A 12,871-nucleotide genomic window follows, 5' to 3' on the forward strand; every position below is an offset into this window, starting at 1 on the left:
GAGCGAGAGGCGGACCGCGGCGCCCGGCCCAGGGACAGTCGCGCCGTGCGGCCGCAGCGCCCGCGCACCGGTCCGGTCGAGGGCCCGGAGCCCGGCCGAAGCCCGGCTCCGAGCCCCGCCGGCGGGCGCGGGCGCAGGGGTGGCACACGCCACACGACGGCCAAGGGAGGACGACCGCAGCCGGCCGGCACGCCCGCCCCCACCCGGGACGAGGGACCGCGACCGGGGCCGAGGCCCCGGCCCGGGACCCACCCCCCAACCCGGGGAAAGGGCGAGCGACCGGCAAAGGCGGAGGTCGACCTGCGCCACACATCGCATGAACGCCTGTCCGGGAGGGACCACCGGGCCACGCTCGGGCGCACGCGCGCGCCGAGCGGGGCAACGCCACGCGGGGAGGACGCGCTCTCCCCGACGCCGACGCCCGGGACGGACGCCTCCGGGAAGGGCCACGGCAGGCCCGGGAAGCGAGGCGCACCCGGGGGACGCGCCGACCCGGCTCGGAAGAGCGCGCCGGGAGAAGACGAGGGACCACGGGCGAGGCCGAGGCGACGGGGAAGGCGCGAGAAAGGCGGCCGGCGGGGAAGGGGACGCCACGGGACCCCTCGGGCGCGGCCGACCGCGGCTGGGACACACACGCGGGGGTCTCACCGCCGGCAGCCTCCGAGCACGAAGGTGGCCCCGCGCGGCACCCGGAGCGGCCGACCGGCCCTCGGCGCTCCCCGCGGCTCCCCCCCACCACTGCCGCAGTCGCGGCCGGTCCCCCGGAACCCTCTCTTCCCTCGCACACGCGCCACAGGCCGACCCCCGAAACCCTCCGGGAAGCCCACCGGGCCCCACGCGGGGCGCCACCGACCCGGTCCCGAAGGCGCGCGCCGGGGGACGCGGTCACCGGGCCAACCAGTGGCCGGCGGCGGCGCCCCCACAAGGCGGTGCCGGGTTCGGTCCCAGACGGGGCCACCAACCGACGTCAAGCCGGTGAGCCGCTCGGGGAGAAGAGAGGATCGGCGGGCGGCGAAGAGGGCACAGACGGGCAAGGGCACCCGGGGGCCCCGCAGAGGCGGCGGCGGCTCGGGGAGAAACCTCAGGCACGGCCGGGCCACCAGGAAAACACGGCCGCGGGATCCCACCGCCACAGACACGAGGGCGGTCCCGCGGCGCCCCGCCTGGGACGCCGGACGGCCCTCGGCCCCCACCGAGACCCGCCTCGCGAGCCCCGGGGTCCCGCCACCGGGGGCCCCGAAGCGACCGCAGCCACGAACCCGACACGCCAGCACCACCATCGCTCGTGATTCTCTCGTCCATCCTCCGGCCCGGTCCCGCTCCGGGAGACCGGCGCGCCCCCACCGTGGGACGCTTTCCCAGGGCCAGGCGGCCCGACCCCGCGCCACGCAAACGCGGTCGTGGGCACCGGTAACGACTCGGCACACGGGAGCGGGCGGAGAGCCGACTCGCGGCGGAGGGGGTCACGCGCCGGACGGAACGCCGTGCGCGCACAACCCACCGCCCGCCGGCCGCCACGTCCCAACCCGCTGGGACGCCAGGGCCCGACCCGGCGGGATCCTCCCCCGACTCGGAAGGGGGAGGCGCGGGCCACAGTAGGCGACGAGCCGCGCTCGGCCACCACCGCGGTGGCCGGCGGAAACCCTCGCTCTCCCCCCCGAACCCCGTCGAGGGGGAAGCGGAGGAGGGTCCTCTGCGAGCGAGTCGCTACGGCAGCGCTCCCATAACGGAGGCACAGACAGAGGCGGCAGTCCGGGGGATCCGGTACCCCAAGGCACGCCTCTCGGATCGCTAGAGAAGGCTTTCTCACCGAGGGTGGGTCACACTCCCCTACACGCCAGCCGCCCCTCCTCGGGCCCGCAGAGGCGCCGAGGGATGCCTGGGGAAGGGAGGGGGCCTGCAGTACGAGGAAACACCTGCGTGCGGCCACCTTGAGCGTTCGCGGTCAGGGCGGGGGCCCGGCCGGTGCGCGCGTGCGCGCAACCCCCACGAGGCCCCCCCGTCCACCCGCCTCCTTCCTTCCGAGGCAAAAGCACCCCCGAAGTCAACCCACACACAACCGGTCGGAGGCAGAACGGCAGCCCCTCGGCGGCCGGCCGGCGCACGCGCCACCGGCCCGAACCCACCGCGATCGCTCACACGGCCCGCGCGCACCCGCCAGAGGGGAGCCAGGCGGACGCCCTTCCCCGCGTGGGAGGGGCGCGTCTCATCTCACTCGACCGCCTCGAACCCCACACCGACGAGCTCCCTCAGGACCCACGCGCGGACACCGCGGCGGCGACCGGAGGAGGGGGCGCTGGGGGCGGGAACGACACACCACCGCTCGGCCTCGGGCACCTGAGGGACAACCCGGAGCGCTCCAGGAGCACCGCAGAGGCCCAAGCGGAGCCGACGCTCGCGCACACCCCCCCGAGAGGGCAGCACGACGGGCCGGTGGGACGGCACCCCCCACCGCCGCGGAGGGGGGCCGCCCGCAAGTCCACAACCACTGGAGGCGACAGCGAGGGGTGCCTGCCGCGTCAGAGGGCCCCGCCGACCCGCCCCGCGACGCCGAAGGCGGCGGGCGGGACGGCGAGGTCAGGCCGGGCTCCGCATCCCACACGCCTCCCCCACACGCGCCGCCCGCAGGCGGGGAGAGGAGAGACGAGGGGACCCCGCGGGGCGGAGCGAGAAGAACGGTCCCGTTCGCCACGAACGTCCGCCCCTCGCCCGTCGCGGCTCGGACCCGGCCCGGGAGAGCACGACGTCACCACATTGATCACGAAAGAGCCCCCCGGGAGCGGAGGTCGGCCGGCCGGCCGGCCGACGCCCCGCTCCGGGGAAGGGGCGGCGGACAACCCAGCGGAGACGAGAACGCCTGACACGCACGGCACGGAGCCAGCGGGGTGGGGTTGTCGCGGCCGCCCCGGGCGCCCGCAGCGGAGAGCGCACGGGGGCAGGGTGGCCCTCGCCGCCTTCCCCGCCGCCCCCAGGTGGGTCAGAGACCCGGACCCGGGCCGGCACCGGGAGTCGGGACACGCCCGGGCGCGCGGAGGACAGCAGGCCCGCGGGCCCCAGCAGGCGGCTCAAGCAGGAGCACGGCCGGCTAGCCGGGTCACCGGTAGGCCAGAGCCCCACACGCACCCGGAGTCCCAACCTCTCCAGCGACAGGTCGCCAGAGGACAGCGTGTCAGCAATAACCCGGTGGCCCAAGATGCAGACTCGGAGTGAAAGATATACCTCCCCCGGGGCCGGGAGGTCGTGTCACCGACCACGCCGCCGGCCCATGAAACGCGCGACACGGACACCTGTCCCCAAAAACGCCACCATCGCAGCCACACACGGAGCGCCCGGGGCCCTCTGGTCAACCCCAGGACACACGCGGGAGCAGCGCCGGGCCAGGGACGCCCTCCCGGCCGCCCGTGCCACACGCAGGGGGCCGGCCCGTGTCCCCAGAGCGGGAGCCGGAAGCATTCTCGGCCGGCCCCTCCTACGACCGGGACACACGAGGGACCGAAGGCCGGCCAGGCGCGACCTCTCGGGCCGCACGCGCGCTCAGGGAGCGCTCTCCGACTCCGCACGGGGACTCGCCAGAAAGGATCGCGGCAGAGGGACCGCGGCCCGGCCCGGGGACCGCTCCCCGGCACCCGGGGGACGGGGGCAGGACGGTCCCCGGCTCCCCACGGGGACTCGGAAACGAATTCGGCCGCCGCCTCAGACGGCCAGGATGAGCGCGGACGGACCCGCGACCGGGCCGGGAAGGGCGTCCCCAGCCTCCCGCGCCACGCGCGGCGGGTCCCCGCGGGTCGCGGCTCGGGCCTCGGGAGCTGCGGCGCGCTGGTCGACCGGCCCGGGCAGCCCCACGCCCGGCTCGGGCCCAGAAGCGCAGCGACAGCCTCCCCCCCACATAAACCTGCACGCCAGAGCTCTGACTCACAAGCGACGCGCCACAGCTCTGGCGCCACCGGGCCAGCCGGGCTGACGACCGCGGGCTTTCCGGAGCTCTGCACAGCTCACAGCGGGGACGGTCCCCTCCCTCGGCAGCTGCCACCGCAGCTCCGGAAGCCGAGAGCGCGATCTAAAAGCGGCCGCCAGATGGAGCCCGACGACCGCCGCGAACGTCAGCGAGACAGATCCGGATGGCAGGGCGGCCCGTGGACCGCAAAAGCGAAACCGTGAGCCGAGAAGCTCTTCCCGAGGCCGAAAACGCAGCCCCTCTGCCCCAACCCCACACACACGGGGCCCAAAACGCGTCTCTGCCTCGACCGCGACAGAGTCAGAAGACAACCCACGGCGCGTGGGTGTTCGGAGATGCATCTCGGAAGCAGGGAGGGAGGGAGGGAGGGAGGGAGAAAGAACACACAAGGACTCGGTCGCGGGTCGCTGCAGACACACGGAGAGGCAAAATGCATGGGCTCTTCCGGAATCCACGCAGAGACAGACGGGGGGGGGGGCGGGGAATGGGGAAAAGAGACAGATGGTGAAAGGGAAGGAGGGAGGGAAGGGAGCAGGGAGGGAGGGAGGGAGGAAGAAAATGGAGAAAAGAGAGACAATTTAAAAAACGTAGATACACAGAGAAAACTTTTGAAACACTCCATTTTTACAAGACAGACGGAAAGGAAAGAAACATGAAAAAGAGAGAAAGAATGAGGAAAGAAACGAAGGAAAGAAGGGAAAAAGAAACAGGGAGGAAAGAAAAAAGAAGGAGAGACAGGGAACGAAAGAGAAATAAAGCACGAAGGAGAAAAGATCAGAAAGAGAGAAAGAAGGAAAGGAAGAGAGGAAGAAAAACCTAAAGAAGGAGAGAAAGGAAGAAAGGAAGGAAGAAAAACGTAAAGGAGAGGAAGAAAGAAAACAGAGATAACTACGTACACTTGTTCATTTATTAACATAAATACAACACTTTTCGTACGTAAGCGTAAACGTATTTGTGGACGATCGCTTCTCTATAGAGCGATGTGTATGTATTTGTATAGCAGAAACACCTACGTCTATTATGTAGAAGTATGTTTCTATGCAATCGGTACGTGTTTACTAGACGCGAGAGTAGTAAATGCAAAGATATACGCATTGTCGTTTACATATAAATGTACAAAAATGTTTACATTAATAAATGTCAGTAAATACATGGAAACGAAAGAAATAAAAAAAAAAAACGAAATGAGTCAACAGGCCGGGCACGGTGGCTCACGCCCGTCATCCCAGCACTTCGAGAGGCCGAGGTGGGCGCATCACATGAGGTCGGGAGTCGGAGGCCAGCCTGACCAACACGGAGAGACACGGTGTGCCTACTAAAAACACAAACATCAGCCAAGCCAGGCGTGGGGGTGCCTCCCTGTAATCCCCGCTCATCAGGAGGCTGAGGCAGGAGAAGCCCTCGAACCCGGGAGGCGGAAGGTGCGGTGAGCCAAGATCGCGCCATTGCACTCTAGCCGTGGAAACAAGAGTGAAACTCTTGTCTCAAAAGGACGAAACAGAAAGAAAGAAAGAAAGAAAGAAAGAAAGAAAGAAAGAAAGACAGAAAGCAAGCAAGCGAGAAAGCAAGCAAGAAAGCAAAAAAGCAGGAAAGAAAGAAAGAAAGAGAAAAGAAAGCAAGAAAGCAAGAAAAAAGAAAGCAAGAAAGAAAGAAAGAAAAAGAAAAGAAAGCAAGAAAGCAAGCAAGAAAGAAAAGAAAGCTAGAAAGAAAACAAAGCAAGAAAGAAAGCAGGAAAGAAAGCAAGAAAGCAAGAAAACAAGAAAGCAAGAAAGCAAGCAAGAAAGAAACAAAAGAAAGAAAGAAAGCAAGAAAACAAGCAAGCAAGAAAGCAAGCAAGAAAGAAACAAAAGAAAGAAAGAAAACAAGAAAGCAAGAAAGCACGAAAGCAAGCAAGCAAGCGAGCGAGCGAGCGAGCGACCGAGAGAGAGAGAGAGAGAGGCTGGGCGCTGTGGCTCACGCCTGTCATCCCAGCACTTTGGGAGGCCAAGGCAGGCGGACCACCTGAGGTTGGGAGTTGGAGACCAGCCTGACCAACATGGAAAAACACCGTCTCTACTAAAAGTACAAACATCAGCCAGGCACGGTGGCCCATGCCTGTAATCCCAGCTAATCAGGAGGCTGAGGCAGGAGAATCGCTTGAACCTGGGAGGCGGAGGGTGCGGTGAGCCGAGATCGCGCCATTGCCCTCTAGCCTGGGCAACAAGAGTGAAACTCTGTCTCAAAAAAAAAAAAAAAAAAAAAAAAAGGAAGAAGAAGAAGAAAAAAAGAAAGTAATGAAAGAAAGAAAGAAAGAAAGAAAGAAAGAAAGAAAGAAAGAAAGAAAAAAAGAAAGAAAGAAAAGGCAAGGCCAGGCAAGGCCAGGCAAGGCCAGGCAAGGCAAATCTACCTGCTTTCCCTACATCTGGGGAGAATCGGGAAAGTCCCCAACAACAACAAGGCCTAAAGTGGAGCTGCCATCTGTCAAACCCGAGCGGAAGAGTCCACGCGGGTTAAAGACACGAAGAAAGACAAGGAAACCATCGACCGAGGAGAAGAACAATCTGGCCCAGCCAGGGTCTGTCTCCTGAGGTTGTCTGGGCAACCAGGGAATGGGACGGAGGGAGGGCGGGCCTCCGAGACTCCGTCTCGAAACATAAATCATGATAATAAAATAAAATTAAGTTAAAAAAAAGAAATCACGCATAATTCCTAACGTGTTTGATGCCTCGAAAGGCGAGAGGCGTACGTACGTGTATGTCACGGTGGGGTTGTTTTTTGTTGTTGTTGTTGTTGTTGTTGTTGTTGTTGTTTCTTTTTCCCCGGAAACTCACTTTTTAATTATTTTGTTGCATTTCATTTTCATTTTCATTTTTTTGAGACGGAGTCTCGCTCTGTCGCCCAGGCTGGGGTGCAGTGGCACGATCTCGGCTCACTGCAACCTCCACCTCCCAGGTTCAAGCGATTCTCCTGCCTCAGCTCGGCCTCCCGAGTAGCTGGGATTACAGACAGTACAGCACAGCACGGCGCCCGGCTAATTTTGTGTATTGTGAGTAGAGACGGGGTTTCACCATACTGGCCCTGTTGGTCTGACCGCCTCTTGATCCACCGGCCTTGGCCTCCCAAAGTGAGGGGGTGACAGGCTTGAGCCACCGCGCAGGGCCCATTTATTTTATTGTATTGTATTTATTTATTTTAATTTATGTATTTATGTATGTATGTATTTATTTATTTATTTTTGAGACGGAGTTTCGCTCTTTTTGCTCAGACTGGAGTGCGATGGCGCAATCTCGGCTCACCGCACCCTCCGCTTCCCAGGTTCAAGCGATTCTCCTGCCTCAGCCTTCCTAGCAGCTGGGATTATAGGCATGTGCCACCGCGCCCGGCTAGTTTTGTATTTTCAATTGAGACGGGATTTCTCCATGTTGGTCGGGCTTGTCTCCAACTCCCGACTTCAGGTGATGCGTCCACCTCGGCCTCCCAAAGTGATGGGATGACAGGCATGAGCCACCGCGCCTGGCCTATTGTATTGTATTGTATTGTATTGTATTGTATCGTATCGTATCGTATCGTATCCTATCCTATCCTATCGTATCGTATGGTATTTTATTGCATTGCAATGGATTGTATTGACTTATTTTATTTAGTTAGTTACTTTCGTGTTATTTTATTTATTTATTTGTTTGTTCGTTTTTGCCTGATCAAAGGTCAATCAGACCCAGTCGTCAAAGTGGCGGTTTCCTAGGCAACAAAGGAGGGAGGAACATGGAGGTGGGGGCGGGGGCGGTGGAGAAGACACAGTTGCCCCAGGCTGTGCGCAGGCGGCCTGGTGCTCCCTTCCTCTGTGAGGCCTCCGTTTTCAGAGTCACAGTGACCGCTAGGTGATGCCCGACGTCTGCCAGTGAGAGTGTCAGCCCGGAATGAATTGGGATCCCCTGGGGACGGGGTGGGGGGAAGGATGGAGGCTCCCACAGCACAGTGGGTCACCGCGCCCTCCAAAGCGATCCCCACAACTAATCGACCAGGGCTCCTGGGGGGACGCAGCCTAAGTCCCCCACCCATCGGATCATCTGGAACTTCCGTCCAGAGACGAGAGACCGACTGGGAATTCTCTCAGTCAAGGTCCAAACTGAAAAGAATCACTGGCACGGACAGCAGGACTAAGGCCATTTCTAAAAGACTGGTTTCTGTGTTTTGGGTGAATCTGTGCATTTCTGTATCACAAAATGACTGACTTTGAACGTTACGATTTTTCTCCTCCTTACGTGTACGGTCCTGTGATAGACAGACCAGGGGACTCCTCAGCTCAGAGTCCGTGAGGCCAGAAGCTGACGTCCCAAATTTCTATTTAGAATGAATTTAAGCACGCCAGCCAAACGCTCTGCCGTGAAACTGTCTGTCGGGAAGACAAGCGGGGGAGGGGGGAAGGGGGGGTCCGGGCGCCGTAGGCTCGCGCCTGTCATCCCCGCACTTTTGGGAGGCCGAGGGCCGGTGGATCCCTCGGCCCAAGCCTTGGCAACACGGTGAAACCTCGTCTCAAAAAAAAAAAAAAAAAAAAAAAAATTACAAAAACTAACTGGTTTCATAACCTGGACTCAAAGTTAATAAATAGATAAATAGGCCGGGGGCGGTGGCTCACGCCTGTCATCCCAGCACTTTGGGAGGCCGAGGTGGACGGATCACAGGGTCAGGAGATCGAGACCATCCTGGCTACCACAGTGAAACCCCATCCCTACTCAAAATACAAAAAGTCAGCCAGGCACAGTGGTGGGCGCCTGTAGTCCCGGCTACTTGGGAGGCTGAGGCAGGAGAATGGCGTGAACCCGGGAGGCAGAGCTTGCAGTGAGCCGAAATCGCGCCGCTGCACTCCAGTCTGGGCAACAGAGCGAGAGTCTGTCTCGAAAATAAATACATAAGTAAATACATAAATAAATAAATAAATGTAAATAAGTAAATAAATAGATTAAAATTGAAAACTAAAAAAAAGTAAAATAATTAAAAAAAAAAAAAAAAAACAAAAAACGTAGCCGGCCGGTGACGATGGCTCACGCCTGTCACCCCAGCACTTTGGGAGGCCGAGGCGGGCAGATCCACTGGGGTCGCCAGTTCGAGACCAGCCTGACCCACATGGAGAAATGCCGTCTCTACTAACAATACAAAATCAGCCGGGTGTGGTGGCCCCTGCCTGTAATCCCAGCTACTCAGGAGGCTGAGGCAGGAGAATCGTTTGAACGCGAGAGGTGGAGGTTGCGGTGAGCCGAGATGGTGCCACTGCACTCCAGCGTGGGCACCAAGAGTGAAACTCCGTCCGAAGGGGAAAAAAAAAATAAGGGCTGTATTCTGTTATTTTTGCTTCCTACCCTGACAAGAACATAATACAGCTGTTGTCTTTCTGCCTGCCTGCCTGCCCGCCCGCCTGCCTGCCTGCCTGCCTGCCTGCCTGCCTGCCTGTGGCAGGGCCTCATTCTGTCTTTCGCCCAGACTGGAGCGCAGTGACACAATTATGGCTCACTCACTGCAGCCTCAACCTCCCCAGGGTTAGGCGATTCCTCGAGGGATCCTACGGCCTCGGCCTCCCAAAGTGCTGGGGTTACAGGCGCGAGCCACCAGCACCCGGCCTGAGTTAATACATCTGGTCTCACTGCGTCTTAACCACGCACCCACGAAGAACTCAAGTCAAGAGAGAGTCGGCAAGAGACTCTCAGCATTCTCTCCCGAAAGCACGTGTGTCCCGAGCTCCTGTGGTTTCAGGTGGCCGCGCGTAGAGGAGAGATTTCCAATGTTTCCGGAGAGGTGCGAGCCACAGTCACTCGGGGCATCCGAGCACGAGATGGGGTTTCTGACAGCGACTGAAGGGCCAGGAAGGGCCAGAATCTGCCAAGGCCCGCGTTCCAGGGTGGGGCCGATGGAACCCAAGGTAGAGGGAGTCAGCGGTCCGCACAGAGAGAGCTCCAGCCCTAGGCCCCACTGTGCAGACCGAATCAGAAGGAAGAGAGTCCTTCGTCCTACCTGCCACATCCCTCACATCCCCCCACTGAACTTGGGAGTGGATCCGTGTTCTAAACACGAGGTGACTCTCGGTTTGCAATGGATCACAAGGGGCCGGGCTTTCCAGAGTCGGCAGGATAAAGAAGTCATTCTGGCTCGGACTCCCCCATCCCACGGTAACGGTCGCTGGTGACTTTAAATGAGCCGGGGCTGGCCGGGCCGGAGCCGCTATGGGGGTGGGGGGGTGGGGGGGGGCGGTGCCTGAGGCACTGCAGAAAGTGGGCCTGAGCCTCGAGGATGGCGGTGCTGCAGGGACCCGTCCAGGCTGCTATATGGCAAGCACTAAGCCACTATGCCTACCGAGATGCGGTTTTCCTCGCAGAACGCCTCTATGCAGAAGTACACTCAGAAGAAGCCTTGTTTTTACTGGCAACCTCTTCTTACCGCTCAGGAAAGGCCTATAAAACATATAGACTCTTGAAAGGACACAGTGGTACTACACCGCAATGCAAATACCTGCTTGCGAAATGTTGTGTTGATCTCAGCAAGCTTGCAGAAGGGGATCAAATCTTATCGGGTGGAGTGTTTCCTAAGCAGAGAAGCCATGATGATATTATTGTTCCTGAGTTTGCTGATTCAGCTCGCTTTCCCCTTCCATCGTTGGGACATGTATATTGCAAGACAGATCGGCTTACCAAAGGGTCAGAATGTGACCAAAAGAGCCTTCGTTGAAATCCTTTCCTCTGGTGTCCCTTTGAATCATGATGTGAAATAGGGGGGAAAAGCCAGATCCCGACCAAACATTTTGATTCACATCTCTAGAGAGCTTTAGCAACTGCCTGTCCAAGTGTTGTGCCAAAACACTGGGACCTCGTCCTAGCTTATGTCACAGACAGCCTGAGACCGTTCTTACGGAAACACCCCAGGACACCGTTGAATTAAACGGATTGAATTGAGAATCTTCCAATTCAAAGTACTCCTTGAATACAGACTCCCCAGTGTCTTCTATCGATTCAGCCGTCCTTTCACCTGATACCGTCCCACTGGGAACAGGAACTTCCATATGATCTAAACAGGTTCAACATAAACCAAAAACTGGTCGAAGTGTATTAGGAGGACCAGCAGCAGTTAGTCCATGAGCCCCAAGTGTTGGCATTTTGCCATTAGAAGCCCCAAGTCCCGGAGACGGATCCTATGGACAAAACTGCACTGGTATTAGACACCTTCTGTCATTGACGTGCCATCCACCGGAGCCCCTTCAAAAAAGTCTGTTGCCGGAATCGGCCAAACCGGAACACAGTCTGTCTTCTCGCAGAGGGGAAAGAGCCGAAAGGTAACCCCAATTCTCGCAAAAACACAAAGTTCTGGTGCGCCGACAAGGGCAACACCTCAGGTATTGAGCCCCACTATGGCATCTCCCCCAAATGCACCGCCTCGAAGAAATTCACGACTCTTGACTAGTGACAGCTCCACAACCGAGGTGAATAGGAGAAAATTAAAAGGGAAGTTTCCACCTAAAATCCCAAACAGAAAAACAAAAAGTAAAGCTAATAAAGGAGGAATAACTCCACCGAACATAAGTGATAGCCATGGAAAGTGACAAAATTGGACTCTTCCGTCACTCCAGAAGGGAAAATAGCCGCAATCGCGCCTCAGATTCAGGCTTTTAATCCACAAAAAGCAGCAGCGGAAGGCTTGATGAGCCTTCCTCGTGAAAGGGGGAAAGGTTATTTAGCTTTGTGTTCTCACCACGGCAAAGAAGCTGTCAGTATCTTGAGCCATCTAGCTTCTCACCACCGCAATACCGGTTGGGTACTGTGCCAAATTGGAAGGGCCTATTTTAAACTTTCAGAGTCCACGCAAGCTGAAAGAAAATTCTCAGAGGTTAGAAGGATTGAGAATTACAGAGTCGAAGGCATGGAGATCTACTCTACAACACTTTGGCATCCTCCGAAAGATGTTGCTCTTTCAGTTCTGTCCAAAGACTTCACAGACAGGGATAAAACTTCGCCAGCCAGAGGCCTGGTGTGCTGCAGGGAACTGTTTCGGTCTGCAACGGGAACACGATATTGCGATTCAATTCTTCCAGAGAACTCTCGAAGTGGATCCAAATGATGCTTATGCCTATAGTGCATTAGGGCGTGAGCTTGTCTTCACTGAAGAATTGGACAAAGCATCAGCTTGTTTTCGAAATGCTATCAGGGTCAATCCCAGACATTGTAAGGCATGGTAAGTGGTAATGAAGTGTAAAGACAAAGCCCTATGGATGTCGCCGGTACTCGCTAGTTTTTCTGGTTAGATAGCTCTTTATTGTCACGAATTTGGTTAAAAATACTTAGGGATGGTACATAGTGCTGAATAACTTCTAACTAAGATGTTTCCTTATGAAACGTATGTCTTGAACAAACTCTGAAATGAACTCATGATCATAGAATACCAGATCCTTATACTCAACAGTTTCAGTCTTCTAGCAAACTTTTGCAGACGCTGTAGTTGTCTTTGGTTCGTGTATGTGTTTCTTTAGTTGTGTGACTGGATTTGTGACTTTTTCTTCGAGCACCGAAGTGGTGATGGGGACAAGGAGCGCTTGGGAGATTGGAAAGGAATAGCATAGTTCACTTATTGGAGAATAGAAAAATAGATGGAAACAACTCACGAGCTGCTGCTTTTTGACAGTGTTCCAGTTTATGGAGTTACTATGAAGAACTTCACGTGCCCTTTAATGTAGCGGTCTCTCTGTTTTACTCTTTTGTACTCGTGTATAAGTGGGCACATAGGAAATTACTACCTAGGTCCTATTGTGATCAACTGAATAAGACATGAAAAAGTGTGGTCCTACCTCTGCCTCAACAGCATACTCACCGTTGACATTTATTGCATTTTTCTGGACTGACTTCATAGTTTAAACGTCAAGAGAAGGCCGGGCGCAGTGGCTCACGCCTGTCATCCCAG

General features: G+C 57.6%; 1 pseudogene; it reads left to right on the forward strand.

Moving 5' to 3' along the window:
- Window positions 1-10,099: 10,099 nt before the first annotated feature.
- Window positions 10,100-12,528, forward strand: LOC134729757 (cell division cycle protein 27 homolog; annotated as a pseudogene).
- Window positions 12,529-12,871: the final 343 nt, after the last annotated feature.

The sequence above is a fragment of the Pan paniscus genome, chromosome 22 (genome assembly GCF_029289425.2).
Source record: "Pan paniscus chromosome 22, NHGRI_mPanPan1-v2.0_pri, whole genome shotgun sequence".
Lineage (NCBI taxonomy): Eukaryota > Metazoa > Chordata > Mammalia > Primates > Hominidae > Pan > Pan paniscus.